Genomic DNA, 24,119 nt, shown 5'->3' with positions numbered 1-24,119 from the left:
ACGATGGTAGGAGGTAAGATTGACTCAAAAACACAGAAAACACGTCCCGCGAATAGTCGAAATGGGACGATTTCTACACCCGCGTGAATATCCCGAACCACACAATCGAGCAAATGCTCTGATACCAATTGTAGGTTCCCTGGACGGATCTCACGAGATATCTCGATCAACTCAGGTGTGGAATCCCTGCGTAGATCGTTACGAGCGTAGAACACACGAATCAAACAAACACGATACGATAAACGAACACGTTATATTATAACTCAAACACGTGATACGATATCACTATTACAGACACACGTTACAGCTCTCGTAACAACTCGAACCAACTAAACGAACAACTAATGCTCAACAAGCCGTAACCTAACAATATAAATACACGACAACTTCGCCTGGCATGTTCAGGCGAAGTTGTCCATAACTTCGCTTGTCTAACAAGTTCGCCTAGGCGAACTTGTTAACAACTTCGCTTAAGACATATATAAAACATAATTAACATTACAGACTCGATTACAGACACTAGACTATGAACTACTGACATTATGCACCAACAGAATTGATGGTAATGGAATTGCCATTGGCGATTTCAACAGAAAACGTCGGGAAAGCTTAGTTCGAGGCATAGCAAGTTTCGACTCAAATTTAAAAGAAATAAAGCTTCTATCGGCACCAGTATCAAATAAAATAGAAGCCAAATGATGGTTCACCAAAAACATACTGTTCACGACATCGTTTGCCACTTGAGCTTGATTTGCGTTCATCCTGAAAGCTTGCCCTTGATTGCCATGGTTAACTTGAGGTGCTTGTTGGGGAGGTGGAGGTGGTGCTTGTATTGCTTGGATGGGTTGGATGAGTGGTGCATTGAGTTGGGGAAGTTGGGGTTGGTAAGTTTGGACTTGGTAGGCTTGGGTTTGGTAGTAAGGTACGGTCATGGTTTGAGCTTAGTTAGCAAAGGTTAAATGTGGGTAATTGTTGCGGAAATGGTTAGGATCTCCACAACTGAAACAAGCTCGGGGTTGTTTGGGTTGGTTTTGTGGGTATGGTGCATATCAGTTTTAGGAAATTTTGGGAGTAGTTCCTGGTTGGTTTGTTGGGTTGGTTGAGCGGATCGTTATGAGGTATTGAGATGACCAAAACGGTTACAAATAGTGCATTGGCGACAAGGCAAGTGTGACAGGTGGCGTCGTTGGCAATTGTTGTAAAGCGGGAAAGTACCGGTGTAGGGTCTTCGGGTTTGGGGTGGAGCTTGAGTTTGTTGTTGTGGTTGGGGTTGAGTAACGGCAAAGTTTCGGTTGTTGGTTTTGGGTTTCTTTTTGTTGTTGTTGTGGCGGTAAGAGTTGGAGTAGTTTATGGCTTGAGGTGCGGGTTAAACCTTGGCTTGCGGTGCGGGCTCGGGCTTGGCTTTCTCACTTGATTTCTTGAGGGTTAGGGTACCCGCCTTCACATGATTTTCCGATAGCGCACCGGCTAAAGTAATGGCGTCCTCAAGATTCACGGGTTTGCTACTCATAACAGAGTCCCGAATTCATAGGCAGACCCCCAATGTATTTATCAAGCGGGGTAACCAAGTGAGGGACGAGAATGCTCAACAAGTGAAAACGGAATGAATAAGCGGCGTTATCACCACTTTCTTGCTTTAGGTTCCAAATTTCTTCCTCAAGCTTTTGGAGCTCATGTTTGGGACAGGATTTCTTCATCATAAGCGCCTTGAGATCGGCCCATGGAAGAGCCATAGTCGTTTCTGACCCTTGGAGATGCATAACACTACCCCACCATGTTAGAGTGGTCTTTCTAAACATGCTTGTAGCGAAATTTGTATTTTTCGTTTCAGGGCATTCGTTGTGTCGAAACACACTCTCGATCGATTCGAACCATTGCAACGAGGTAGTCGCACAGTTGGTTCCAAGGAAATCGGACGGGTTGGCACTAGTAAATTTCTTATACAAGTAGGATGCGGGTTTGGGTTCAACGGGTGCAACAACGGGTGAGGGTTGGGTAGCTTGGATTTGGGTTATAAGTTCGGGAATCACAGCGGCCATTTGTTTGGCGACGAAAGCAGCCATACGTAGGTTGGAGTTCTTGCGTTTTTGGCGTCTTAGCGGAGGCATGCTAAAAATTATAAAGAAATGGAATACGTTTTGGGTAAAAAGAAATGAATATGAGGATGTATAAAATAAAAATAAGATTTCAAATGTTTTTGATTGTGAATCCTAGAGTTAGTAAGGAGAATATGCTAGTGTTAGATAAAAGTCTAAAACTTTGTATGTAAATAACAATCCAAAAAAAAAACGTAAATGATTTTCGAGAGGTTAAAGCTTGGAAATATGAGGTTTTGAGATTTATCGAGTCGGAAAATCGTGCATGAACCACCATAACTTGATATTCCGACACTAAAAGTTTTATAAAACACCATGTTGGAGTCTAAACATGTGCACTAACCACGGCGACTTTTTCATGTTTTTGACTCAAATAATGATAATAACACAATGAATCGTGATACAACGTCATGTCAAAACACTAGTCTACGAACCACCATAGTTCTATTTTTTTCACACCGAAAATTTGGATGGCGACCGGAACACTCACATTCGACTACTTAAAGTATTGACATCTATAACATGATTTGTGGCCTAGAAAACGAGCACTATAATCCGACCATCCCAGGTAAGTAAATCACCTTCGGTTCTTGGAATCTTTTTGCCAAATGGTCGATTTATAATGTCTCATTTTATATGATGGCTACAAACCCGATATAAACACAACCTTTAAGGGATTTGAAACAACGGGATCCAAGTTAATCTTGTAATCTATAAAACACAATAAAAATCTACTTTTTGCTTTTAAGGTAAGGATAACTTGGAAATACTATGAAAGTGTGTGTATGTAAACATTAGAATATTGGTGAATTTTATACAAGTTCATAAATAACATGCGATATGAACAACCAATTATAGAATAAACACGTATAAGCACACGTATAGGACCCTAAGCATAACAATACTTGGTCATTACGTCTAACCACCTATCCTATTGTCAAGGCTCTGATGCCAATCTGTCACATCCCGACCAAAGGCGACGGAACATGTCGGGATGCAACGGATTGCCCATAAGCGCATGACGCTATTTAACACGACAATATTTAAAAACTCATTTCATTTCACAACATCGAAAATGTCACATTACAATATTCATAAGATAGTAACCACAAAATATAACAAACACATAGCAAATCAAATATTGTTCATTTTTGCTAATATCCTAAAGGTATTTGTGACATTTTCTTCAAGCTCCAAAATCAACCTAGATGCAAACCTGTAACATTTCATAAAATAAAGTTTATCAACACAAAGGTTGGTGAGCAATTCATAGTTTTGAGCATATATGTATATAATAAGAAAAGCCACAATCTTGTATACGAAAAAACAAATAAATAGCAATAATTTGGATAATATGATGTCGCTAATAAGAATACGTTAGCGGCACCCTCTATAAGAGAATACCAAATAGATTCGGATTTCAAGAGGTCGTTGATAAGAATACATTAACGACACCGTGCTATAAGAGAATACCAGATAGTTCACGGATTTATGAATCAACCTTCCAAAAGCGGTAAACACATAAGCATATAATCATGAAAGCATAGAACACCAAATCGAGCATTTATTTAAGTAAAGTATACAATAACATTTTTGGTTTAAGATTCAAGTATAAAACATTTAATTTGAATAAGTATGAAACGACACCCCAAAACGAAAGATGGAAAACAGGGTATGAAAGTACTCACGTTCAAGTAATAAACTTGAAAGGTGGATGATTTGGAGTTTAACCGGAACGATGGGTTTAACGAGTAAAACCCAAGTGAAAGTAAAAGTCTTGCATTAGAAAGGTTGTTTTGAAAGCCTTATAATAAAAATACATGTTGAGAAAAGTAAACAATTTAAAGTTAAAGGTTTAAAATGTAACTTTCTCCAATTTAAGAATTTATAATAATAACCCTTTAAAAATGTAAGTTTGCTCGAAACCGGGTTAAAGTATCTAACCTTTATATTTACTCAACCTATGTTAAGTAATAAGGTGGGTAAAAATGCAAGAATGCAAGTCCCTTGGAATAAAGATACTAAAAGCGGGTTTTAACGAGTGTTCGGAATGTTGGTTCGGGACTTGACAAGTGGTCAAACCCAAAGTCAGCTTTCCAAAATAATAAATGTTATGAGATAACTCAATAAAATCTAATAATACTTAACCACGTATGCAGTTCTATTATTTTAAAACTAATAACGTACGTTAAGCGAGTGTTCGGTTTTGCCGGTCCAAACTTTGTCATGAGATCAAGTTGGATCCAACATTTCCAAGTACTTAGGAAAATAATTAAAATTAGTTTATAAAGTATTTTCAAAGAAATACAAGTCTTGTATAGCTAAAACACACTTGTGTGTCTTAAGCGAGTGAAAATCGGTTTTGTTTGGTTAGGTTTCCATCTCACAATAAGTTCATAGATGGTTTCCACATGCCCAAATATCAAAGAACTTGTATAATAATTTATGAATTGATGATACTTAAGTTTTACAACTAAAAAGTTAACAATAAAGTCTTTAAACAAAAGTTCGGCTTCGGTTCGGATCTTGGTTCGGGCTAAGACTGAGGTAAGATTCTACAAGCCCATAACATAGAACTTATAAAAATGATATTTGAAACTTAAATCTAACATTAAACATGTTTAAACAAGTATTTAACAAAAACTCATAAGCAAAGTTCGGTTTACGGTCTAGAGCTATTTACGGTTAAACCAAGGCTAGACTCTTAGAACCCTTGACCATAGAACTTGTAAATATGACAAACAAACTAAAATTAGCAGAAGTTAAGCATGGTTAGTATGTATAAACAAGTTATATATGTGTATATATATATATATATATATATATATATATATCAAGGACACAAAGTCCTCCATGAAGCCTTGCCTTACAAGGTCCGAAACCTCACCGACCGGAATCGGAGACGTAACTACCAAAGGTAACAAGGGGTATTATATTATATATATATGTTGTATCACCATAATCAAGTATTAATAAGACTATATAAGCTAATTAGAATGAAAGATTAAACTTAGTTTGACTTTTGGAAGTCAAACCTTCAAGAATACATAAATAACAACCTTGAATCTATGAAGTTTGAGAGAGAATTTGGAGTAAGAGCAAGTGTAAAAATGAAGGAGATGGGTGTGTATATTTAGGGTAAGGGTCAAGGCTTCTTTGCAAGTTTCTCTTTCATGTTTGCATGTAAATAGATTGGTTAAACAAACAAGCAAAGCACAAAACAACAAAGAAATCCGAAATATGCTGCAGAGGTCACTAGGTTCCGCACGACCAGCCCTAGCCCTCATGGCCGCGCGGCGTGGCACCCATGGGGGTGGGGTTTGGTCCAGCTCGTCTAGTGTGGTTTGTTACACGTCCGAAGTTCGTTTTTGATGTATTTTCATTGTTTTAAAGCCGTTTACAAATCCGTAAAAGGGGTTTTTCAAATTGAACAAATGAGAATGATTTGTTAACATAAAAATCCAATATTTTATAAATCATGAGTTTCGGTTTACAAAACGGGTCGGTGTACAACATAAAACAACACAAATATGATTCATCCCAAATGTATTGGTTGACTTGTGCCATGAATTGTTGTCTACGTTTCTTTGACCAATGTTCAGGAATTGCTCCCATGGCTAAATAATTAACATAGTGGGCATACCACGATGCGGTCTAAACTGCGATCAAATTAACATAGTGGGCATACCACGGTGCGGTCTAAACTGTGAGCAACAATTCATCAGGAAAATTTTCATTTATCTCCATCGGATAACGACACCTTCAAGTGGAATCCGAGAAAATTGATCCGCCACTACATTCTCATAACCTTTCTTGTCTCGGATTTCAAGATTAAACTCTTGTAACAATTACACCCATCGAATCAAACGCGGTTTTGCGTCTTTCTTCTCCATTAAATATCGGACCGCGCTATGATCCGAATACACCACAACTTAACTTCCCAAAATATATGACCGAAATTTGTCCAAGGCATATACCACTGCAAGTAACTCTTTTTCGGTAGTGGTGTAATTCAATTGTGCCTCGGATAAAGTTTTGCTCACATAATAAATCATCACCGGCTTTTTATTCACTCTTTGACCAAATACCGCTCCGACCGTGCTATCGCTAGCATCACACATGATTCCAAATGGATTTGATCAATCCGGTGATTGCAAAATTGCTGCTTGCACTAAGTTTTCCTTTAAATTGTCAAAAGCTTGAAAAAATTTATGAGTAATCTCAAAGGGGACATCCTTCAATAAGAGATTACATAAAGGTTTTGAAATTGCACTAAAAACCTTAATGAATCTCCTATAGAAACCGGCATGTCCCAAAAATTATCTCACCCCTTTGATATTTTTCGGGGATGGAAAAGATGAATTACTTTAATTTTAGCTTGATCAACTTCCATTCCCCTACATGAAACCACATGGCCCAACACAATGCCCTCTTGTACCATGAAGTGACTTTTCCCCCAACTCAACACCAAGTTTGTCTCAATGCATTGTTTTAAAACATTTTCTAAATCATTGTGACAAGACTCGAAAATTGAGCAAAAAATGGAAAAATCATCCACAAAAACTTCAACTGAATCTCCGACCATGTCTGAAAAGATGCTCATCATACATCTTTGAAACGTATCCAGGGCATTACAAAGTCCAAATGGCATTCTCCTAAAGGCGAAAGTACCATATAGACAAGTGAAGGTGGTCTTGTGTTGGTCATCGGGCTGGATTGCAATTTGATTGTACCCCGAATATCCTTCAATAAAACAATAATATTTTTAACCAGAAAGATTTTCAATTATTTGATCAATGAATGGTAACGCGAAATGGTCTTTTGAGGTTGCATTATTTAACATTCTATAATCGATGCACACTCGCCACCCGGTTACCGGTCGGGTGGCAATTTGTTCACCATTATCATCTTTTATTACCTGGATGCCGACTTTCTTGGGCACTACCTGTGTCAGGCACTGTCTGAAATGGGATAAATGATCCCCGCTTCTAACCACTTAATCACCTCCTTTTTCACCACTTCTCGCAAATTCGGGTTCAATTTTCTTTGAGTCTTCCTTGTTGGTTTAGCCTCCTCATCCGTAATTATTTTATGCATAACAATCGAAGGACTAATACCCTTTAAATCTGCAAGTGTTCATCCAATGGTCGTCTTATGTGCTTCCAAAACCTTCACCAACGCCCACTCTTGTTCTTCCTCCAAGTTAGATGCAATGATAACCGGAAGGGTTTCATTATCCCCTAGAAATGCTTAATTTAAATGGCTTGGAAGTTCCTTCAATTCAACCTTTGTTGGGAACTCCAAGGATGGCTTTGTGTACGAATTGATCTCCATTGGCAAACTCTCAAACTGACGTGTCCATGGTGGTCTTCCCTCTTGCATAGCTAAGACATCTTGTTTTTATTCTTTCATCCACAAAGCACACATGCATACTAATAAGAATCATCACAAATACAAGCTTCCAAACAATCTTCATCATATTCATGAGGAATACAGTGATCCACCACATTTGCCATAAAAGATTCTTCACCACTCAAAGAATTAGCAACGTTAGCAAAAACATTAAGGTACATTTTTCGGTTACCAAAAGTCGTGTCAACGGTACCAAATCAATAATCATTGAATGCATGGGCGGTGTTCAAAAATGGTCGACCCAAGATAACATTTTGTTGTTGAATTGGGTCAGCCGATGAATAATCTAACACAAAAACTACACAGGAAAGTAAAAATCCGCCACCTTCACAATTACATCCCGCACGATCCCACGGGGAAGTTTATGAGACAAAGTTTCCAATACCACTGTGGTTTCAACACGTTTCAAAGGGCGAAAGTCGTATTGGTCATATAAACCCCTAGGAGAATGCTTACTCCGGTTCCAAGATCTAATAATGCCATAGACATTTGAAAGTCGCCGACTGGAATATTAATTAAGGGAATTCCTAGATCTTGAAGCTTAGGAAGAAGATCTCCTTCTAAAACCGCACTTACCGCTCGGTTAAATCCACCCGTTTAGGCACTTTCAACAATCCATTTCCACAAACCATTATCAATAATTCCCATTTTAAAATGATTAGTTACCACTAATATTTCATTTGGTCAATGTTCATAGTAGGATTTATGTTTTTTTTCTCAACCAAGACCTTACAATAATGGTGATTCCTTAACTTATCATCAAGCTCGGAACTTGGTGTCTCTTTTAAAGTTTCATAATTTATCAATCAAACCCTTACATGAGTGGCAATTCCCCGACTTATCGTCAAGCTCAGTACTTGGTGTCTATAAGGTTCGCCAAGGCCTCACAAGACTAGCAATTTTTTGGCTTACCGTCAAGCTTGGAACTTGGGGTATCTTTTAAGAGTATTATAACCTTCCTCATCAAGTGATAATTGCAACATAACATATATTTATTACAAACCGATCATATGTTTAACTAATATTATTAAACTTCAACTAATATTCATTATAAACCAAGATGATACTATGAAAGTTTAGCCAAAACTAAGCATAGTGTTATACATCAAAGTAATAGATACAAACATGATAAAATTAGAGCAATCTAACCAATTTGGATGGCTAATATTTGGTGCTAATGACTTCGTTCAAGACCTTAATTTCCTTAATCTTCAAAGGTTGGATAGATGGGATAATTCTGTTATTAATGGTGGTAAAAAGAGGTGGGTAAAGTGGAGTAAATGAGGTTCTAAGGTGTATTCAATGTGGAAGATGAGCATTCAATTTATAGGCTGATCAGATGCCCGAAACACAACCGTGGTGAGAAAAGCACGACCATTGGGAGTTTTTAGTCTTGTTGCATTGAATGCTCATTATAAGATCGTACAACAAGGGAAAACACGACCATGGTAAGAAAAGCACGGCTGTGTTGAGTTTAGAACTGTCCAAATTTGTTTTTTTATCTTGTACTTAAAACATGGCGTGTGTTTTGGCCAAGCATGGACCATGTTAAACTTCAGAACCATCTATTTTGTCTTTTCCTCTTTTGTTGATAATATGGGTGTGTTGAGGTTAACATGGCCATGTTTTGTTATAACGTGAATTTTTTCTTTACCTTGTATGCTTTAGACATGGTCATGTGTTGATTCACGATGGGGTGTGTTAAGTCTATTTTCACCGTTTTTCTCTGTTTTCTTCTTTTCCATATCGGCTCATTTTATTCTTTAGGGCTATATTTAACTATTGATAGAAATTATAAACATTAGTGGTTATTTATTTAGGGATATTGGTTTTAAATACTCCGAACTTTGACTCATTGGTAGACAGCACTCCCAACTTCCGAAATGTTCTCCAACAATCCCAAGTTTGAACATATTTTCTTCTGGCACTCATGGAGTAACGAGCCACTAACTCCATTATTATTTGGGGTAAAAAAACTTTACTTTTCAAAGTTAAAGGGATAAAATCAAAATTTTATTTACTATATTTCACGCCCTTCTCCACCCAACCACCACCCTTCTTCCCTACCGACAACCACCATCGCCATGGAAGACCACTACCAAGATGAAAGAATCTGTCACCACCATCGTCGTACCTTACCCTCACTACCAGATTTGAGGTAACCGTCTTACCCTACCATCGCAGTGCTATAATCACCATCTCCGACTAACCCCATGTTTCTCTTTTCTTTTACGATTAGTGCACTGCCATCATCATCTCCGCCACACACACACACTAACACCATCGCCATCATCATCTCCGATTTTTGGATTTTGAGATTGTGGGTTTTGTTGGAAATTAAATTGCCCAACAATTAGAAATTAAAGATCAAGATTAGTAAGGCAAAGGTTTGTTATACATATGTCATCTTGAAATTGGGGGGTTTTGTTGGAATGATAAGTTAAAAGGTCTTATATAACATCATCAGGAAAGCTACTAAACTTACCATAAGATGGTACAATGAAGTTGAGGTGTCGGTGAATTCTACCAGTGGTGGTGGTTGGTGGCTGCTAGTGGTGGTCGGTGGTTGTCGACAGGGAAGAAGGGGTGGTGGTTGGGTGGAGAAGGATATGAAATATTAAATAAATAAAATAATCACTAACGGAGTTAGTGTCTTGTTACTCCGTGAGTTCCAGAAGAAAATATGTTAAAAGTTGGGAGTGTTTGGGGAACATTTCGTAAGTTGGGAGTGCTATCTACCAATGGGTCAAAGTTTGAAGTATTTAAAACCTATATCATTTTATTTTAATATATTTGTTGATATTACACTTATTGGAGATATTTAAGTGTCGAAAAGATGTATAAATTCTTATGCACCAAATCTCCCCACACCTGAACCTTGTTTGTCCTCAAGCAATCTTTAAACAAATTCTTCAAACAACGCGTTAACCGAAGCTAAACATCCTGAGATATTCAGAAAGTCCCGGTAATCTATAAGAGAAAACTGTGTTAGTATATGTAGTGATATATTAAACTATGGTTTTCTTTTATGAGCTTCATCTTATGAAAAACGTCATGTGCTCGGAATTTTCACAAACACTTGGCTTTATATCTGGACATCCGTGTAATGTGGTATGTATAAATACTCGACTTTAGCATTAAGCGAGTATCTTAAACGAGTTTGGCTGCACAAAATGTTGGTTCGCACGGTGATAAGTAACATAGGGTTGTTCCTTCACGCTACGCTAAGGACCACTTATACCAAATTTTGATTATTGACAGTTTTAGTCCCTAAGGGCTAAAATGCATTTTTTTAGCCCACTTTAAGCGATTTTAAGAGTTTCTAAGGGCTCTTTGACATAATTGAAAGTTATGAAAATATTAAATAAGTTAAACCAAGTTAATTACTAATAAATACAAGTTTTTATTAATTCGAAATACCCGAATTACATTCCCATATCGGGTAAACAAATACGAATACGAAAAATTCAAAATGTTACATTCTGAACATAACTTTCAACTCTAATGGATCGTTTAGCTTTGAGCCTATTAGCCCCATACTCTCATTAGTTAGGTATGTTCATATGGTATTGGGTTTGACTTACTCAACATATTCCTTCTTGAGACCAATTTTCACAGCCCAAACTTTGTTCATATCTTTTCGCTCGTCTTTTCATTCCGCTTTTGAAAATTCCATAAAATGGTGGCTTTTGTTCCTCTTGGCGCCACTTTTTCCTCACCTCATTGTTAAAGATAAAATTTTTTCCCTAAGTTCAGAAGGCAACCTAAGTTTTGCGAATTGTAGGGAGCAAAGTAAATTGAAATCAAAAGAATGCATTCCAGTTATTTAGGATATGCCGGTAAAGACCAATGCAGAATTCTACCCGTAAAAGAGGTGATTTGGTAAAATAGGGTTTTGGGTTGGTTTAGTGTTTAGGTGATAGGTATATGGTTTATTTTGGTTTTGGTTGTGGTTGTTTGTGGGTTTCTTTTTTATTTTGGAAATATATTGCATTTCTGTTTATGCCAGTATTTCGTCGGATCTCGAATAGAATACTTAAGACAAGTTCTAATTCACAAGAATTACCTGACTCACTCAAAAGTTTCCAATATATGATTATTTATTTTATTGAATATCTGCATGAAGGCTTAAATATTACAAATGGAAGGATTATGTGAAAACACCATATTTTGCATAGAATTAACCTCAATATTACAAACCATATTTTTAGCTTTATCACTTTTTTACGGTAGTTTTATTTTGCTCAAATGTTTCTCGTTATTTCCGAGTTTCCAAATTTGTCAAAAAATTTTAAAAAGCTAATGATTTTATTGCTGCAAAAAGAGTAATTTTGAAATTTTAGCTCAAAAAGTTTGCTTTATAGACTTGGTTTGGCCAAATGTAACGTCTTCCTCACACTTAAATCTCACATTATCCTCAATGTGAAAAGATTAAAAAATAAATAGAAAACGAGGATTAAAAGGAATTTAGCTTCCCTACGAGCCGAGACGAGAGATACAACATTGACCGCTCTGTCCGAAGCGGAGAGATCCACTGTTAGCGACTCTTTCTTAAAGAGTGCGATCATCGTTGGGAGTTCTGGTAGGCGGGACTTAATTTCCTTGAATGCAGCTTCCGCTTCTGGGATCCAACAGAACTATTCATTGCCACAAGTCGCTCGTTTAGCGTTTGCACCTGTTTGATTGTGGTGGTGGACGGCATGTTAACAATAGGCCCCCGCCTTCTTAGGATTGACTTTGAATCCTTGGTTACAATAATGCGCAGGAATTTTCCTTCCTCCACTCCAAAGGAGCATTTGCCCGGGTAAAGCTACACCTTTATCCTTCGAAGTGTCTTGAAGGTTTCCTCAATGTCTTTCAAGAATGAAGGTTCTTCCGCACTCTTGATGACTAGGTCATCCATGTATACCTCCAAGTCGCTTCCGACTCAATCTTTGAACTCCCGATCCATCAGGAACTGATAGGTAGATCATGCGTGCGCTAGCCCAAATGACATCATTTTGTAGCAATAAGTGCCTATTTTAGTGTAGAACATGGTCTTGTGTTGAACAGCGATAGCCATATGTGGTTCTGGTGATACCCCTTGTAGGCACCCAAAAAGCATTTATAGCGAAACGGGACCAGCGCGTCCACCTTTATGTCAATCTAAAGGAATGGATAACAGTCTTTGGAGCATGCATTGTTTATATCTTTAAAGTCTATACACGTGTGCCACTTGCCATTTGACTTTGGTACCATCATAGGCACAATACCCATGTCCAGCAATTCTTGGCTTCTGTACAACCGGGACGAACGTCGGATTGACGTTGATTTTGTGCTCCACATTTGACCTTGGTACCCATGCCATGCCAGTGCGTGTCCAGGCGAATACATCGGTATTGTTGACGAGGAGCCGTTTCAATGCCTGGTGGGTAGAACCAGAAGGGGTGGATCCAATGGTAACCGTTTATTCACGATACTTCCCGTTAAGTACCCCATTTCTTTTGCACCGCCTTGTGGGTTGTTTTTGCCATTAGGGCGAGAGGAGTTTTCGTTTCTGTGATATGGCACTGTGGTTAGAATGTATCATTGCTATCCGGGTGGGTGTGGGTACTCCCAGCATGCCATGCGTCGTGGATGGGTTGGCGTTGAAATCGCCAATCACCTCTCTTCATGACATTATAAATTGGATGTGAACCTACCATGACAAGATAATCCACATCCTCTGTTCTTGAATATTTCCTATCACTGAGTGTGACGGGGAATGTGAGTTGTCCTAACGGATATTCAACACTTTGGATGAACCCCGTGATCTGACACTTATCTTCTTCCTCCAGCAAGTAGAAACATTGTATGTAAATAATGTCTGATGTTGCATCGACATCAAAGAAGAAGCGGGAAGTTAGATGGTGACCAAGAATGTTGGTGATGACTAATGGTGCCTTCTTGTTGGCACCTCCCTTGACACGCAGGAAGATAACTTGTTCCTCCTTCCATAGTGTGTGTTCTGCCTCTGGTCGCTTCCTTCCTTTAGCACCGCCCTGGCCCCTAGACCAAGGTACTCAAGGACAAGTGTGTTACATCAACAGTTTCCAAGTCTAAACCTCACCCTTAAAGAAGACATGCTACGCAAGAGACGTTTATTTGAATTAGTTATTTTCACTTAAATCTATTGTAATGACTTCACTTAATTTCAAATTGTGTCAATGAATATTTATGTTTGAATTCAATATCTCATCTAATTCTATTTTGTCATTTATTGCACTATTTATTGTTACACACTTTAGCATCACTTCAAGCGGACTATGACTGGTTATTTACCGTGACTATGTACATGGTGATGTGCATGGTTATCTAATAGTACCATTTTTGTATAATGGACTACCTATGACCGACTTCCTATAAACGTTTTGTTGTTCAAAATTGGGATTATGAACTTGCGTTGTACATAGTTATCTAATAGGAGTCACATGTATAAATTATATTTTGATATTTTAATACATGGCTACCCAAATTCCCTATAACACGCCTCATTCTCATAGTACTCTTCCCTCATCCTATCCTGATTTTATAATCTTGATTTCAAGACTCATCTATTATTATGTTCTTAAATCATGCGAGTTGTTTGTTGTTTGAACCTATTTATTTATTCGTGAATTTTTTTGTCATCTCAAGTATTTTCTATACATCGAATGTAAAAATTACTTACTTAATTTCAGGATTTCACCCATCTATTTAGTTCGCGTGGTTAATATTGTTTTTCGTCAGTTAACTCCAACAACTTTGTCATATTTTTAAATTTTATATTATTTACTAGTTAGTTATGGTAATCAAATTTCACTCTTTATTGCTCATGACCAAATAATTCCACTTAAATATCGATTTAAAAAATTTTCTTTTACCGTGTCTTCGAACCCACACAACGGGACGAACTGTGTTTATCATGTGACGATCTAAATTATTATGAGTGCACGCATAATTATCAAAGTCCTCGCATGGAACTCATAGTGAATACAGTTGTATGTAGGGATGAGATCAGGACCATAACCGTACCTATACCCGTACATGTGCCTGAACTCTTACAACACTCTAACTATTATTAGATATCTTGGATCAACCTCTACACTAGTTGGCGGAAACAACTAGTTAGGACGGAGATCTCGAATCTTGTTTGTGATGATATTATTGTCGTCGTGAACAAAGGAAGAGAAAGAGAGAGAGAGAGAGAGAGAGAGAGAGAGAGAGAGAGAGTTAGAAGATAGAGTTTTTTCCAATTGTTGTTTGTGTATGACACACACACAATATATAGTGTGTGATCTCATGCACACTATTCATTAATAATCGACCCAATGGGCTCTAAGTACATAGGCCTATGGCCCGAACATACCAAAGAAATTGTTCAACAAACATAAACAAACATAACAAGCATACAAGCAAACTACATGAAACAAATACTAAAGACTATCACCAAAACGGCCCTTACACATTATATAGGCTACATACAACTAAACTACCACTTAGTGGGTAATAACCACTAAGCCACTAGCCTAGACTAAATAAAGAAACATAAGTTAAATAAACATAGATAAATAAACAAAATTAAATAAACAATGCATAAAACATGTGAACATTGAACAAGGAAATGCAACGTGAGAATGGAGGTCTATTTTGGACATGGAGACCGGAACGTGAGCACGTATCAATACTCCCACCCTAAAAATGTCCTTGTCCTTAAGGACGGTACCGATATGTTTGTCCAATGGCGGGCACCATTCGATTCTCCCAACAGAATTCAGTGCGGTCTCAACACGTTGCCACGGTAGCCGCCATGTATGTCTTTCGATGGCATTCAGTTCTTTGTTGATAAGTGGCATGGCCCAATTGGTGTGTTTGTACAAGATGCTGGTTGGTATGGTTGCGGGTTTAGGGTTAGCCTTCGGTTTTGGTTTATTGTTGGTAGTGGTGGAAGAGGGTTTTTTGGTGTCGGTTTGGGGTTTGGTTTGCGGTGTCGATGAGTCCTTTTTATGGTTTTTGATGGGTAAATTTGGTGTAGGAAGGGTTTTGGAGCAAACGGTTCCGTTGGAGGTGTAGGAGGTGGCGGTTCATGGAGTAAAGGTGGTGGGTGAGTGGGTGGTGGAGGTGGAGGTTTTAGGCCAAGTCGTGCGCAAAAACGCACGAGTTGTTGTTGGTTCTTCTCGAGATTGGTCCACATGTCGTCGAGCAAGGATGTGATATGAGTGGCCATGGTGGAAGGTGAGTAAGCTAATGAAATCACTAAATGATAAAGCCCGATTTGAGATGGCTAATATTCCTAAGATAGTTAATCCGTTGAGTGGATTAAGCTCCAAAGAAATAAGAGAAAGGAACAAGATATTTTACTTCACAATTTTCTACTTCTTTCATTCATAATTAAAATGCCATTATATAGGCTACAAACAACTAAACTACAAGTTAGTGGGTAATAACCACTAAGCCACTAACCTAGACTCAATAAAGAAACATAAGTTAAATAAACATATTTAAATAAACATAATTAAATAAACAATGCATAAAACATGTGAACGTGGAGCAAGGAAATGCAATGTGTGAATTGAGGTCTAATGTGGACATGGAGGCCGAAACGTGAGCACATATCACAATGTTTCATTTCCTCAACGGAGTAAGGCCTAACGGATCTCCTTGTCAAGCTCTTCCCCACTTTGAAACAAGAACTCGAAAGTGGGCAAGCCGTTAACCAGAACAAACGATCAGGCTGAGGATAATTAATACGCCTTTAATCCAACGCCGTCATTTTTAGATGGTAAATTCATTTGGTCCATATATAGTTATGCTCATATTATACAACGGGTTAATCTTATAAAATTGTTAAACTTACAATAGTCCAAAAATGAGTTAAAAGGTCATGTTTGTTTGAATATAATGCTCATTGTTTTAACAATCTCAGCATGATTTTATTGGGTGCCAATAGTCATTTTTCTGGAGATATTTTCTCAAGGTTTTTCATTCATTGATGCGCAAGGTTTGAACCAGCTGATTTTATTTGGCAAAGTAGGTAGTGGGTTAAAAGGCGTACTGATTTTAACATCTGTTCATTGGATACTCAATGATTTCCAACGCTTTTAGGTAAATCGAATTTGACTTTCCTTTCAATAATGATTCACCTTGTCTATAAATGAATTGAACATTAAGTGAATGGACATGAACACATGTTTCATTTGTTTTTTATGTTCGTAAATGTTTTTTGTTCGTTCGTCTACTACTTTCAGTTGATGTTCGTTAACTATAATTGAAACAAAAACATTTATTTTCTTAACAAACAGACACAAACAAGAATGTCTTGTTCATGGTTTTTTTTTTAACTTCTTGCAGATTAAAACGCACATGAAAAGGGGGAATGTTGGTTCTGAAATGCGGGTTATATAACGTTATGAAGAATGGGAGAATGTAGATAGCGTTATCAAGGAGTTCGGTAAACTGTTTGAAGAGTTAATCAGGAATGAGTTTGAGCCGTGGTAAAGAGTAAAGAAAATTCAAAGATACTTACTATATATTCAAAGATATGTTTAGCTTAAACAAAACATTTGATGTTTATGTACTTTTGTATGATTATATAAATCTAATGGTTGTGGTATGTGTTTGTCAGCACATGTTTGTTCTAGCAGCAAAAAGTTGAAAATGCAAAAAAAAAAAAAAAAAAAAAAATATGTTTGGCGGAGTCTACCGCCGGTTAACCGGCAACATCTTTAGCTACGACATCTTTAGCGACAGCATTAGACTATTAGCGCGCGACATTAAGACCATTAGTGACGACACTTTAGCAGGGACATTTAGGGTCTTTAGCGACGACTTTTGTCACCTTTAAAGATCAATTTTTTTTGTAGTGATCAATTTTTTTTGTAGTGATAACTGAATCGATGAACCACGATTAAGACAATGAAAGCCTTTTCAAACCAAATCGATTCATTTGACTCAAAAGTCAAAACTAAAACAATTTTAATAGCGGTATCCAATGTGCCAATCACTTTCTCAATGAGAATTTAAAATATATTTTATGATTTTATCTATATTATTTAAAACTTGCTTTTTATTTTTATATTTAGTAAACGTGTTAGTTATGGAAACTATTAGTGTGATCTTTGATCACTATCGCATTAGTTTTGGTTAAATACTGTAGGATCAAAACAAAATCTCACTACCTTATCAAACCAATCTCATGTATCCAAACAGGTCCAAACAGGAGACGTTAATGGATGTTGTTGAACACAACAAACACATATGCTGTTCTTGAAGAAAAACATAAGGGTACGTAATTTACAGCCGTCATGAACACATATCAAATTGCCTCAACTAAGGATGAGCAATTTTGTATTTGTTGGTGTTAAAGTTAAGGACTTTCAGTGGAAAGTGGAATAAATCTTTAGTTATTGGGGGAAGTTATGCTTGTTTTAGTTTGCAACCTTTTAATTGTAGTTTTTCATTTCAGTTTCTTTTCGTCTTTGTATTTAAGAAGCCATTTGTTTGATGAATAAGAATAAGTTCATATACTTGTTCTCTATATTGTATTCGCTGTGATTTATTGGGTGTGATACCTTAGAGCGCGGTACATAAGGGCTCAAATTCTGTCAAGAAGAGGAGGTAGAGATGGCAAGTTGAGATAAGTATGGGCAGCCGACAATTCCCAAGTTTGATGTTCACTTCGATCATTGGTGTATGTTAATGGAAAATTTCTTAAGTAAAGAATGCGGAGTTTAGTGGAAGAGGGAATTCCGACGTTCGAGGGTATGTTGACCGTCGTTTGAGTCATGCAAAAACCTATTAACCTAAGTAGCTAGGGTACGTAAGGTATCGTATCCACCAGGAGTATGTGGCCAATGTAACATGCAATTAATTCCTAAAATTATGAAATAACTAACATGAATGCTGATCACACTAGCAAAGAGTTGGTTTTAATAATAGGCAAACAGATTAAGCGAAGTTCAATCAATAAACAATATAAATCACACCCGGTTTCAGGTATGTAATAAAACAGTAATCTCATGTTCATTTAACAGATTAATTGTTAAGTATCAAATTAGATTGATTAAGTTAAACCTTAGGCATCAACAATCGCTAACACACGACACTGGTTATCAAACAATCCCTGACAGTGTGACTCAACTAAAGGCAAATGTATACTTCATCATATTTGAACTAATCAGACAACCCTATAAGCAATTATCATAGCAACTAGCAAACTAATCGTTCTGATTGAAATAACCTAAAGCAAATGAATGCACAATAATGCCAAACATCAATACTCATAGATTAATCATAAACAATTACAAAGCATTCGTTTTTAACACATGAGAAAAATTGTAAAATACAATACTCTACATACCGGGTATGATTCGAGGAGATTAGCTGCTCATGGTCATCATATGATCTTCAATTCTTGATTCGGGATGATGAAACATGGATTTTGTAATGATTGGAGGTGTTACGGATCTCTTAAAATGGCCAAAGTTCGTCCCAAAAATGGTTGGAATGAAGTGCTCTACGATCTAGGGTTTTATGGCTCATATAGCTGCTAGGCCCATTCTTTAAAACTGAATTTCGCGGCCCAACTTAAGTTACTCTGACCCGTGACGTAGCTTACTTTGGGTGGAAATCCCTTACTCTGATTGCCTTACTCTGAATCTGACTGTCTTACCCTGAGTTAATTTGACATTCAGAGTAGGCTACTATGATCCCAGAGTAGCTTACTCTAGGAGCTGAAACTTAACAAATTTGTTTCTTTTTGTTTCCAACACTTGTGTAACGGATCCGATCTTCCCGAGACTTCAAATCATGCTCGTGAATTCCTACAAATCAAAAGCATACTTGAAGTACCGAAATTCTAAATAAAAACCAATTAAAACTACTAAAATAAAACCTAGAAATACATGATTTACACCCGACCATTATATAGCAAACCTGACAGATGTTCAAAGAAAGGTTTTAGAGGATGCCAAACTTAAAGACTTGAAGGTGAAGAATTATTGGTTCCAAGCCATCGATAGAGAGATCTTGGAGGCGATCCTGGATAAGAGTACTACAAGTGGATATTGGGAGTTGGTGAAGTAGAAGTATGAAGGTTCCACCAAAGTGAAACGAGCCCAACTGCAAGCCCTAAGAAGGGAATACACTCTTCTCACAATGAAATATGGTGAATGTGTATATTGCTAGAACCCCAAGCATCGTCAGCAAGATGAAAGCAAATGGTGATTTCTCAACCCCAAGCTCAGTGGTTGCAAAAGGTTTGCGATCATTAACCCCAAAATTCAATTATGTGGCATGCTCCATAGAAGAATCAAAAAATATTTAAACTATAACCATAGATGAGCTACATGGAAGTCTTCTTGTTCATGAGAAACGAATGGATGGGCAACAAGTTTGAAGGTGAAAAGTGGTGGAATTTATAGGGGACGGAGCAGGGGACGAGGATGCATTAGAGGTAGAGGGCGTGGGAGATATTCAATGGATAAAAGCAGATAAACTAGGACATTTTTAAAATGAGTGTCTAGAATGGGAGAAGGATTCTAATTATGTAATTATGTTGTGAATGATGATAGTAAACACATGGTGCTAATGGCTCAAACTAAATAAGACAACTCAACTAAGAAGGGTTGTTGGTATATTGATTCAGGTTGTTATAACCACATGACTGGAAACAAAAAAGTGGTTTTGCAACATTGGTGAACAATATTGTAACACTGTAAGGCTAGGTAATGATGTTCGTATGGTTGTCATGGGAAAAAGGGTTGTAACTCTAGAGATTGAAGGAGTTACACATCTTAAAGGATGTGTATTTTACACCAGTACTAAAAATAACTTTATCAACATAGGACAAATAGAAGAAAAGGATTTGAAGTACTTACAAAAGGGGGATTTTGTAATATGTACCGTCCAGCGAAGGGCCTAATAATTCGAGCTCCATGGAAGCCTAATCGAACGTACACCATAGAAGCAAGTTTTTATTTGGAAAAGAACTCAACCAGGTTTCTAACAAGGTAGAAGTTGACAATCTCTATCTGTTGATCAATTCTTCATGCAGGTAATAGAAAACAAAATAAATATTAAACCTATGAACATGTTACAACATGGAGAGTAGTAATCGCAGGAGAGTATGGATGTAGACGACATAGTTGTCAGCTTGATCGAGTTCCCCTTTAGGATATATAGTTAAGGATGGTGTTAGTGTTCTTAAGAGGAACCCGGTTTAGGAGAGAGGAGGCACACAAAATTATCATGTGTGTGTGATTAGGTTATGATGTTAATATTAATCTCTCTATATATATACACCCAAGGGGAACCCTTTATTAGTTAGTAAGGGTAATATGGCCCATCAACAATTACCAAACTAATATATGATAAGGTATAATTAATATTTTGATCTAATATAATATAAATGATAATGATGGCCATATTAATAAATATATAATATATTTATTCTTACATTCTCCCACTTGGCCGAGTAATCATTTATTATGAGTATTAGATAAGCCTGATAAGGATTTAACACTCATTTTAGTTTTAAACTTAAACAGGAGCAGAGAAATACAGTCATTGAATTGAACATCAGCTCAAGACCCCCATTAATCATACTGCAATCCTTATTTAAAACCTAAGTAGTTATGATCAAAATTTTCATGTAAGCCCTTCAAAACGTTTGATTTGTATATTAATTCGTCTATATGTCATTATGCATGCAAAACATATTAAGAGACGTACAAAATCAAAACTGATGAGGAAATTTAATAGTTAAGCATTCATAGTATGATATGCAGTTGAACATAGTCATCACTAACCCTTCATTATTATAAGCGCTTTCATAATATTTATGGGTGATACTTTTAGTTATCGGATCCTTAAGCATATCATGAATGTATTCGATACAAAAATTTAGATTCCTCAATTTTTTCATAAACGAATAATTAATTTCATATCGAAATTATAATGCAGCACTTCTCGAACTGTTACTATTTAAGAAAACATGGTAGTTGACTTTATCACAGTAAATCTTTAATATATAATTTATATGGAGTTAATAAACTTATGAGTCCACTGATAAATTTTCAACAACATTTATTTCTAATTACATTGTGATTAATCAACCCATTATGTTATTATAACTTAGATTGTTGTTATCAGTTAATTATGACTCCTCCATGAGATAGATTTATCTGCTAGCATAAGAATATATCCCAAAAATTATATTTTCTTATATCTGAATATGACAAAATTTAGAGTAATCTAACGGTTTGAATTCTCACTTCTTCTTTTAAATTATAGTCTTTCGTTTCCTTTAAAGATATCTTAGTACTCTTTTAAATGATTCACATTAATCTAGACATATCTAGTGTGTTGCAATTTTGAGTAATATCTAAACGAGTATAGACTTGAACTTATACAAGGCTTCTACTTAATGAAGCAAAAGATAATAATCTATGTGATCCTATTAACCTCTAAAGTAGAGCAATATTGTTTGTTACATGTGTAAGAAATATCTCTGAGATCTATAATATCAAAGTATGTGTGAACAATGCTTTGACATATGTAACATATATTTGTCAGAAGAATGTCATCTATATAAGGACAAGTTTGTTTTTAGTTGCTCCCACTCATCTTGAGGTAGGTATATTAATCCACTTGGTTTTTGATGAAAATAATTGAATAAAGATTTCATCACATTTTGATGTTTGCAATAACCCATATATGGAATTTATTGACTTATAGACTAATTGTTCTTTGACCTTCACACTACGTGAATATCGACTTTTAGCCACACATGTGGTCTGGGCGATTTGCCACACTTCGGCTTAAATGTGTGGCTAAAAGGTCTTTGACCATGTTTGAAAACCTTCCAGAATGTTTTGGCCACACATGTTATTCTTCATGTGACCATTCTATACATACTCAGGTACATTTTGCCACACTTTGAAAAAAACTGTGACAAAATCTAGCCACATTATAAAAACGTGTGGCGAAATGTGACCTACAGTCATAGTTTGTTTGATATTTGATACATGTGACCAAAAACACATGCATTAGCCACAAACTGTGACATTTAACTAGCCACATGTTTTAATAGTGTGGCCAAATGTGACGAACGACTACTGTATTGATAAGAGATGTGTCTAAAATGTAAAATATATAGCCACTTATATAACGTTGTGTGGCCTAATGTCACATTTGTTAGCCACAATTTTAATAATGTGGCGAAATATGACGAACAACCATTGTATTTATTAGTAATGTGGCTAAAACGCTTAAAATATATGGCCACTTATACGAGGTTGTGTGACCAAAGAGTAGTTTAGTTTTATATGGCTAAAACGCTTTATTTTTCCTAAGTACCATCACCTTCACCTCCTCCCAATTACAAACCTAATCTATAAACATCGATTGAAGCTCATTACTCTTCTTCATCACTTTGATTCTTTCTCCAAACTTCATCAACCATCCTGCGATCAAATCTAACGGGGGTTTTCAACATGATTAATTAAAACGCTGGAGATGTCAAAAAATGTTAGGGTTTGAGTTTTGTTGAGATCAGTTGGTTGACAGATTCGTTCTCGTTTATTGATTGGTCTGTAACTTGATGTTAAACAAAAATTATGTAACATCCCAAATTTCAAGATTTTATAAATATGGATTTTAAACCAAAGAGGGGTCAAAGAGGAAATAAAACAAAAGGGTGGGTGATGTATATTTTTGGATGTTCTGGATATGTGTGTGGACAGAAGAAGAAAACAAGCAAGAAGAAGAGAACGAGCAAGAAGGAGAACATATGATTTCACTTTTCAAATCGATTATAAAATCGAGCATTAGAAAATACATAATCATCGTCTAGTAGATCGGTTATTGGGTAAGTGTTTCTAACACTAAAGTTGGGGCTTTGTTATCTACACTTCATGCATGATGATCTAGTACGTGTTTTATGTGATTATTGATGAACTGATAGTGATAATATTGATTATGTGATCTATTACTAGTTATAATTGTTGATTCTATCATAGTAGTGTCAAATTGTGTTCAATAGTATACCATATTTGATGAACACAGTTGATAAATTAGAGATCTTTTATGGATGTGGTTATATGATTATAATATGTACACATAAGTTGATTGTTGTAATGCATCAAACATAAGAGGTCATTGTTAAAATGTGTGAGCAAATAGGCATTTCAGATCGTGCGTAAAGATTTAAAGTAATGATTTCAAATGAATGCACACAAGGTGTTTGTGAAAATGTCTCAACCAACAAGGAATTAAAAGAGTTGTTAAGATGTGAAATTCATATTACTGCTGTCAATAAAGTTCGTATAAAATCCTAGAAAAATCGGGTGAATGTGTATTATACATGCTTGAAAACCTCTTTTGATGTAATAGGTTTCATCTTTGAACACGATAAGCTAATTCAGACTTAAAACGGATCAAAACAGTAGATTAAAATGATGACAGCATGCTGTTTGAAGTTAAATTATGTTGTTGTCCTGTTCTTTGAATAATCATATAAAATAGTATAAAAATCCAAGAAAGATGTATTTTATATTCTTGAAAAGCTCCTTGAGTCTACTATGTTTTATATGTGAACATGAAAAAATGTTTCGG

This window comes from Bidens hawaiensis, unplaced genomic scaffold (genome assembly GCF_021521415.1).
Source record: "Bidens hawaiensis isolate Kalapana, Puna unplaced genomic scaffold, B.hawaiensis_p1.1 tig00003506_1, whole genome shotgun sequence".
NCBI lineage: Eukaryota > Viridiplantae > Streptophyta > Magnoliopsida > Asterales > Asteraceae > Bidens > Bidens hawaiensis.
Note: the sequence above shows the minus strand (reverse complement) of the source record.